This window comes from Pseudochaenichthys georgianus, unplaced genomic scaffold, assembly GCF_902827115.2.
Source record: "Pseudochaenichthys georgianus unplaced genomic scaffold, fPseGeo1.2 scaffold_1144_arrow_ctg1, whole genome shotgun sequence".
Classification (NCBI taxonomy): domain Eukaryota; kingdom Metazoa; phylum Chordata; class Actinopteri; order Perciformes; family Channichthyidae; genus Pseudochaenichthys; species Pseudochaenichthys georgianus.
The window spans coordinates 12,403-21,133 of NW_027262090.1; the positions used below are offsets into that span (position 1 = coordinate 12,403).

The 8,731-nt window shown below is 38.3% G+C and overlaps 3 long non-coding RNA genes across 3 annotated transcripts; 2 read left to right on the forward strand and 1 right to left on the reverse strand.

Moving 5' to 3' along the window:
- Window positions 1–2,160: 2,160 nt before the first annotated feature.
- Window positions 2,161–4,134, reverse strand: LOC139433179 (uncharacterized). The gene is made up of 3 exons (XR_011642745.1): window positions 4,079–4,134; window positions 3,288–3,350; window positions 2,161–2,745 (listed from the first exon to the last, which is right to left on the reverse strand). It is a non-coding gene; the product is annotated as an uncharacterized lncRNA (long non-coding RNA).
- A 1,730-nt stretch (window positions 4,135–5,864) lies between these two features.
- On the forward strand, window positions 5,865–6,779 carry LOC139433180 (uncharacterized). Its single transcript, XR_011642746.1, has 3 exons — window positions 5,865–5,994; window positions 6,504–6,607; window positions 6,731–6,779. It is a non-coding gene; the product is annotated as an uncharacterized lncRNA (long non-coding RNA).
- LOC139433181 (uncharacterized) lies at window positions 6,771–7,057 on the forward strand. The gene is made up of 2 exons (XR_011642747.1): window positions 6,771–6,844; window positions 7,008–7,057. It is a non-coding gene; the product is annotated as an uncharacterized lncRNA (long non-coding RNA).
- Window positions 7,058–8,731: the final 1,674 nt, after the last annotated feature.

Genomic DNA, 8,731 nt, shown 5'->3' on the forward strand with positions numbered 1-8,731 from the left:
CAAATGCTAGCAGAACAAGAAGACCCATATACAGAGGTTGAGGAAAATGATGAGTGAGTTTAAATGATATGGATGTTCAGAGATGAGATTATTCAATGAATGTCCAGCCGATGTGATTCTTTAAATGATGAAATCATGTGAAGAAGTGAGCAAAATAAAATGCTAAAATGGAGTGAATCCATTTCAATTATCCTATACTATTCCAAGATAGTGTATTGTTTATTTTTCATTATTATCCTATACTATTTCATGATGGTGTATTTTTATTTTTTATTATTACATTAAACTGGTACAAGATATTTTATGTTATTCTTTATTAGCCATACTGTTCTAAAATGATGGATCACATGTTGTATGGATCATTGATATTCTAAAATGGGTCGTTTCTTTTCACTTTGTAAAAACAAGTGCCTTAACACTGAGCGTGGTATGAGAACGGTTTCTGTGAAAGGAGGGAGGAAGAAATGTTCTGATACCAAGCCATTGCTGCTATTTTGAAGAATGCTGCTATTCTGAAGAACCATATTGAATGTTAACACTAGAAGTATGCACAAGGGAAAACTTTTATGTTTGAACAGTCAAAGTATTTTTGTATTTTTCTAAGGTTGATATTAAAACCATTCCATTTTATTGTATGTTTTTTATATGAGTTATGTACTATGCAGAGTTCAGATGAAGAACTCATTGATTTCAGTATTATACACACCTTTTAGGTGTGTAAGGAGGGACTGTTAGAAATTAAAATCAATGTTTTATGGCATAATGTACCTTAAACATACCGTCAGTTTAAATGCTATTTTATTCTGGAAAAACCCGGAAGTTCTCAATACCAAGCTTTTATTCTGAAAATCCGTCATGACGACATCCGGGACTACTGCCCATTAGTATCATTAAAGTGGCTATTGACGCCGTTAACATGTATTACATATAATGTTATGAAAGAGATAAGGAGGAGAAAAGGCATGTGGAAGTCAGCAATGAATGTAAAATGTCGAAATCCTCTGTTTAACACGATATCGGACACAGGAGAACGAGGGGGGAAGTCCCCTGCGTCACTACAGCTCCCAGAGAGGAGCGAACAGCGAGCAAGCGGGAAAGACGAATGCTTGTAAGCTCTCTTCTGCACGGCCACCAAGGGAGAGGGAGCTGCAGCCTTACTCTCCTGTTCGGACAATATTCTGTTTGTAACATTATCACGCTTTTTATTAATTAAAGTACCAATTTGAACCTTCTCAGAGACTCCATTTAGTCTCCTTTTAAACTTCTGTCCTGGACGCTAGAATAATCACACACAGATAACAATATCGTGCAGTTTAGCGGCGAAATAACGTCAGTCAGCCAGCTAACGCTAGCTTTGTTGAGTTTATTCTAGCTAAACAAGTAGTGGTTGTCGTCTATACAGCAGTAATTCATATATTATAGCCTACTGCTTTGGCACTAACGGTTGATAACCGTTTATGAAAATAAAACCAATTGAACTGTACTGAAATAATGACAAGTTTTATAATTGTCTTGGGCTCCTGCTGTGTTTTTAAAGCCTTTGTAAATTATCCATGCTATTTTCTATTTAGAACGAAGACTTCAGAATCTTAAAATCCCTTAACGTTTGTATGCAATTGTGCTAAATTCAACTCTGGAATCAAGCAAATATTAATATGTTTGCATGACATTAGTTATTTATATTTTGCCATCACTGAACTATACGTTTAATACATTTAAGTCAAGCTAAGGTACATGTGTTACATGTGTACAGCTAGTTAGTGCTCTTACCGATGCCTCCTCCAAACAGCATAATAACCAGACTGTATCATTAAAACTAAGTACCAGTTCTAGATCCTTGACTTTAGACAAACAATTCAAAAGACAACATGGATTTAAAGACCAATCTTTATTTGAAGGTGCCTCTTAACCTGAGATATTAGTTATACAGTAATAGTATTGACAATCTAAAAAAACTGAGCAACTCAACAGTCAACTTTATGTTTCTTATTGTCTCTAAAGCATTTATTATTTTCATTTTTCCCCTCTCATATTCAGTGTGGACGGATTGAGACAGCGTGGTGTCCAGAGGGCTGCAGAGACTTCAGGGAGAAACCTCCGTGTGATGGACGTCCTGTCCAAAGCTGATACCAACTGCACAGGCCAAGTCTGTCACTTTATTTGACTAAATGTGTTTACTTATACATTTAATAGGTTTACACCTTCTGTCCATATGTGCTTTTTATTTAAAACATTTGATTAACTTTTGGTTCACATTTCAAGAAATTGTATTTGTATTTGCACTCCTTTTGTCCATTATTCTTACTGAAAATGTTAGATTACACATTGACATCTGACTGAAGATTGGCCCCATTTATTTGTGACGTTGCAAACTCTGCGGTACAAGGCACAAGTGATGTGAAGCTCATAAAGTGAGGCACATAGAAATAATCAGCTGATGGAGTGTAGATGTGGAAATAGGTGCATTCGATCAGCTGACTATGTTTTTCGCCACACTTTATAAGCCTGACTATAACCACCCCTTCTCTGAGGTGCAGGCAGTGTCACTGATGACAGTGATGGTCCTGATAGACTACAAAAATATTCGGTGTGCAGATCTTTGTTTTCACAATAAAAGTAGTTTCTTAGTGAATGTCTTGTACTGGTCTTAAAATCTCATACCATCAGCTTTTAATGTTCCTCTTGGATGTTCTTCTTGACCCTCAGAGAAGTAGAAGATGTCGTGTCTTTCAGGCATGTCCTTTCCTAACAAAAATTACAGGAAACATAAAACATTATTGCAGAACAAGTGTGTTATTTATGAAAGAGGTGTGTTTGTGTGTTATGGGGCTGTTGATATAATTATTTTTTAATTGTAATCAGATTATGAATGAACAGTATGAAATTCATCAACATTGAAATATATGTTATTATCAAAATAATATTTAACTGTTATCAAAACATAGTGCAACTGTAGAAGCTTGCTCTGTTGTCTCACTGAAAGAATAACTTTTACCACGTTTTTTACAGACAATATTGAGAGATAAATAGTAGCAGTTCTCACTATGTGTTAAATATCTTTGCCTTCAATACATTAAATTAGAAAGCTGACAAAGTCATATTGCTTGTTAACATCTAAATGGGACTTTTTGCATGGAATAAACCCTCAACTTAGCTGATGTGTAGGTGATCTAGTATTTAGTATTGTTTAATGGAATGTATATCAGTGTATTCAAGTCAATACTTCATTCATTTAAACCAATATCTTTCTTGATTCTTTGTACAGTATGAAAAAAGAGTCTTAGTACCTGTGCTGGAGTCCAGTTCTGTCTCTCACTCTCTGGTCCAGCCTGTCTGCATCACCTGGACACCTTAAACAAACAGATATATATGTAAAGTACCATGTGTACAAACAATATAACTGATTCTCTTCTGTTGAACATGTTGGATTGTGTATTGTCCGAGTCAGGGTCCTTTTTATTTTTACTGTAACTTTGGAAATTGTGTTACCAATGCTTACTGTTTATTTGATATCAATTTGTAATACAATTAATAAAAACAACAAGGTTTGGGTTCGTTATTCAGATGACTGTGACGTTAACTTGTAAGCTCAATAATGAACTCCAGCTCAACCAACCATATTGTAATATCTAAGTAATCATTTTGAAATATGACATTAATAATTGTAATATACACACATCTTATTGTGAGGTTGATTTCACATACACTACTTTGACGTTAGCTAAATAGAAAATAGCATGGATAATTTACAAAGGCTTTAAAAACACAGCAGGAGCCCAAGACAATTATAAAACTTGTCATTATTTCAGTACAGTTCAATTGGTTTTATTTTCATAAACGCTTATCAACCGTTAGTGCCAAAGCAGTAGGCTATAATATATGAATTACTGCAGTATAGACTACAACCACTACTTGTTTAGCTAGCATACACTCAACAAAGCTAGCGTTAGCTGGCTGACTGACGTTATTTCGCCGCTAAACTGCACGACATAAAACGGTGGTCTTCAAAGCGGATTTAATCCTCAATCACAATAATAATATTCAAAGTAATACTGGGCAAGTAATGGGCGAAACTTACCGTTGATTGACGCGCCATGTCAGCGGACTGGTAGCGACACGAACAGTAGCCCCGCTCAGAGCCCTAGAGATACTAAGAGTTACGACACTCCCATAGACCTCCGTTGTAAAAAATGGCGGCGCCTACTTCCGGGGTATGGACATCGAAATAGTTCAACATATTGTCATTTGGGCGTTGGACCTCATTCACTTGCATTACGGCGCGTCGATTAGTTCCAGAGGTAAGTTGCTGAAATATCGAACTCTTTTGAATTGTCAACTGTCTATATTGTAGGCCCTTTATGATGCTTATACTGGTCTTCATTTGTATATGCACAGCGTAATTATCTATATTTTATCTTGGTTGTTACAACCAATTTTGCTAGCATTGCCTGCTAGTTAGCTAGCGCGACTTCGTCAGCTTTGATTTGAAGGTAAGATTTCAGTAATGAATCGCTAGCAGCTTATATATCAATGATGCTGGGTAACTAACAAGCAGGATTTAGATTGATTATGTGTTTTTATTGTTATTTTGGTTTTTATCTGCTGAACCTGACCGTGTCAGCCATCCTTAGTCGGCTTTTTCTGTACGATATGACTTAACTGCTAGCACTAGTAGAAATGAGCTGGCGTTTGTGATAAATATTTCATTGCATTTTGGGATATACTAACATTTCATTATGTGACATGTTGACTGTACTTAGTTTTTTTTTTTGTACTGTTCCGTGTTAACTTATCTGTACTGTACAACTAGCCTAGCGCTACTTTTTAATGCTTGATGGCATGCTAGGGTAGATTCCTTTGTATTGTAATATACACACTAGTTTAATGATTGTTCTTCAAAGGTATTATTCAGTCTTAAACATATAATAGCCTACTGAATAGGCTACTCTACAGCAGTGAATGAAGGATGAGCCTAAAACATGGTCATGCATCCAAAATGTTTATTTTTAACAAAATAAACACTTTAAAAAAAATAATTACCACTTTTTTTTATTCAGCCTCATATGTCAGCCTCATGGCTGTTGCTGCTGCTGCTGCTGGCGGAGGCTGCTGCTGCTGAAGGAGGGGGCTGCTGCTGGAGGAGGGTACTGCTAGGGTGCTGCTGCTGAAGGAAGAGGAGGCTGGAGGCTGCTGACGGAGGACCGGGAATAGGTGTGTGGCAGAGTAAGGTGTTTGACAGTGGCCTAGATGTTATGACCTTCGGTGCAGAGGTCTGTTGGGTCTTCTTTGCCTTCTTACTCTGACTCTTGCTGCCAAGATACCCTTTATGTTTATCCTTCCTCTCAGCCCTGATGCACTTTGATGCAATCCTTAACCTCAGCCTGATGTATGTTGAGAGGATTTTTTTTCTTCAGGTCATGGCATGAGGGCAGGTTGCTGTCCAGCAACATGGCTTCTTATTCCAGCTGTGACACTGCATTTGAGGACTCCATGAGGGAATCGCTCATCCTCACACGGAACAGCTGCTCCACGTTCTGAACAAGGGTGAAAACCTCATCTGATGGACGGTAAAGTGCACCCCTTTTAAATTATTTTAATACCAGCAGACCAGCTCTCTTATTTATATCCTATAGTGCCACAACAGAACCTTAGTTGTATTGCTTTTTTCACGGTGTCTTTCCCCCACCGTATCCCACCTTTTTTTGATTGCCCAAGTGCTCTAATTTGGTCTGTGTTGAAGATTTTTTGAAACTTTAGATTAATCAAATTGTGTTTTTTTTTTTAATGCCGAATGAATCCTCTTCTGGTTTCCCAGAGCCCTCTCGGCTCTCTTTCTTAGTCATCTCTCCCTTCTCAGGTGCCTCATTAGATCCTCCACGTGAGCCCGGTCACAACTGGCCCTTGGCAGTCTGGTCCCTGGAGCACCTGACCCTGGCAAACTGGCCTCTTCATAGCTGACCCCTGACTGACTGGCTCCTGGCACACTGATCTCTGGTAAAGTGGCCTCTTGATTGTCGGCCCCTGACATACTGGCCCCTGGCAGTCTGCTGACACCTGTCTCACTCTCTCTGTCTGTGATGTCCCTTTCATTCCCTTGGAACTCCACCTCAATATCTCCCTGAATCTCTGTAACAATAACAAGGCAATTGCTATGTGTATGCTGCCTTTACATGTGCACCTATTGTCATTTAAGGGTACACTATACTCCTATAGTGACATTCATCTAAGTTCGTCTATTGGCAATGTTACAGTATGAAGAAATCTGTAGATTATGTACATGTGGTATATGAGTCTTCAGAGAATCCCTGAACCCTGGTATTTTTGAAGCTGTATAATCTGAAAGTTGCATTAGGAGTGTAGTCTATCCTTGAATTATATAACATGGGAAACATTGTTAGCTTCATATATCATACCAATGTCTGATGTGCAGTAATAGGTGTGGTCATTATTCCTGACAGCTGGAGGCATACTCCTTGACGTGAATTTTCTCCTTTTCGGTTTAGGCCGATGTATAAATACTGTTGGAACAGCATCTGGCCTCAACCTCAAATGTCCTCCTGATTTGTTGCCAATATATTGGTCGTCTTCAAAGTGTACCTGTGGGTAGGTAGGTTTGATCAGTTTCCCCTGCACACTTCAAATGTCATTGAAGAGTCATAATTCATGTCATGTCACCTCTGTGAACATTACTTACATGACAGAGTTTTCTGCTGTTGTTGTCCTCTTTCAGACACAGGTTTTGTCTGTTGACCATTGCCATCCATCTCTTCCTTCGCTCAACGTCCTTAGGGAAGCCATACATCCGGAACCCCTTCTCGGATCGATTAGAGCACCCAAATGCTATGTATGACAACTGATCTATTAAAATGCAATATAAACGAAAGTGCCATAATATTTATTGTGCAAACATTTTAACATGAATATTGCTATGTCCTCTGTTCAGTCTGCTCCCAACTGTATTCTCTCCCCTTATTCACCACTGTTCCTATTCTTGCTCTGCTTTTTAGGGCCCAGGAAACAGATGAAGAGGATGTCCCTTTCACAAAGAACCTTCTTGTTGTTTTCAAAATGGTTAGGCCCCTGGATGCCCTAGACTAGAGTTCTGTATTGCTTTTTTGTAAATAGTTGCTTTTTTGTAAATAGTTGTTTGTATTTGTAAAATGCCCCCACCCACAATTGTTGTTCGCACAATTATGCTTGTGCGAACAACAATTGTGGGTGGGTGCTTATTGTGCTGCAGACGTTGAAGGACCTGAGTCTCCTGAGGAAATACAGGTGAAAGGTGAGGAGAGGTCATCGCTTGGAAGGTTTTATATCCTGTGGTGTCTCAACAGAACTTAATATGAATTGCTTTAATGTCTCGTCGCTGGATCACCTCCCCCTGGCAAAGTGGCCTCGTCATTTTAATTTTTATTGTTGACAAACCTGTTTTTGTTGCTCTGTTGAACCATGGTTCAACAGGAGCTTCTGTAAATAGTTTTGTAAATAGTTTGAATATTTATCATAGTAATCATTTTCAGTCTCCCACTCTCTCAATTTAATTTATCGTTTCTTTGCCCCACCATATATTTTGTTGTCCAAGGGCACTAATTGGGTCTGTGTTGAAGATTGTTTTACACTTTAGATTAATCAAAATTGTGTTTTTTGGCTGAATTAATCTTTTTCTGTTGAACCCTAACCCTCTTTGTTCTCCTTCTCATTCATTTGACTTTGTTTTGTTCTAACACACATCACTTTTTCCATACACTGTTCTTAATAAGTAATAGGCTACCAAGCTTTCCGTTGTCACCCTGCCTCTCCAAATGCAAAACTGTCAATAAAAAGTATGCAATAATGCAATTACAGCTGAAAAAGTACTTGGGTGTGTGTTTTTTTTATATATATTTACCATTCAATAACGCAATCGCTGCTGTCTGTCTGTCCCATATAAGAACATGACAGCGCAGCGCAACTATACTACGGACGTGACTGACCTGACAGTGACAGCAACATAGCCTGCTTGTGCTACCACACTTTCCCCTCAAAATATCGTTAAATAACGAAACTTGTAAATATTGCCAATCCATACAAAGTGTAACCACATCATGTAAATATGAAAGCAATCTTTAAAAAATAACAGCGTTGGTTTAATCCATGACTATTTTGACCATGTTTGTGCTGTTTTTGCCATAGAGAAGCATTGCCACGGAAGTGCGTTTTGAACTATCCCGGCATACATAAACCACGTGACCGGCTGGCGGCGACATCAAAGAGTGTCGTAACTCTTATCTCTCTATGGCTCTGGCCCCGCTGTCATCCGGTTCGACCTGACTGTGACTGACCCAAGCCTGGTCCTTCTGATAGCTCCGCCCCTTTGCTCCAACCCCCCTCCCTCCCCCCACATCTACAGGTGAAAATTACTTTTGCGACACATTTATTGCAAGAAGTGTAGCAAAAGTCAAGACCGCAGATTCGTCGATTTATACTGCCACAGAGCAGATTCGTCAAGTTGTAATGACTGATTTGAGAGTTTGTAATAAATAAAGTTGCAGTTGTAATGGAAAATATATTTAAAAAATGTGTATTTTTCTGCAAGTGAACATTTCATCTCTAAATTCATTTTTTTCCTACAAGCTACAAAACATTTTTTTTTCTTCTGTGACTTCAAATTTGGTTCACAGTTACGTGGATATTTTTTACAAGTGTAAATTTGATTCACAGTTACGTGGATATTTTATACAAGTGTACATTT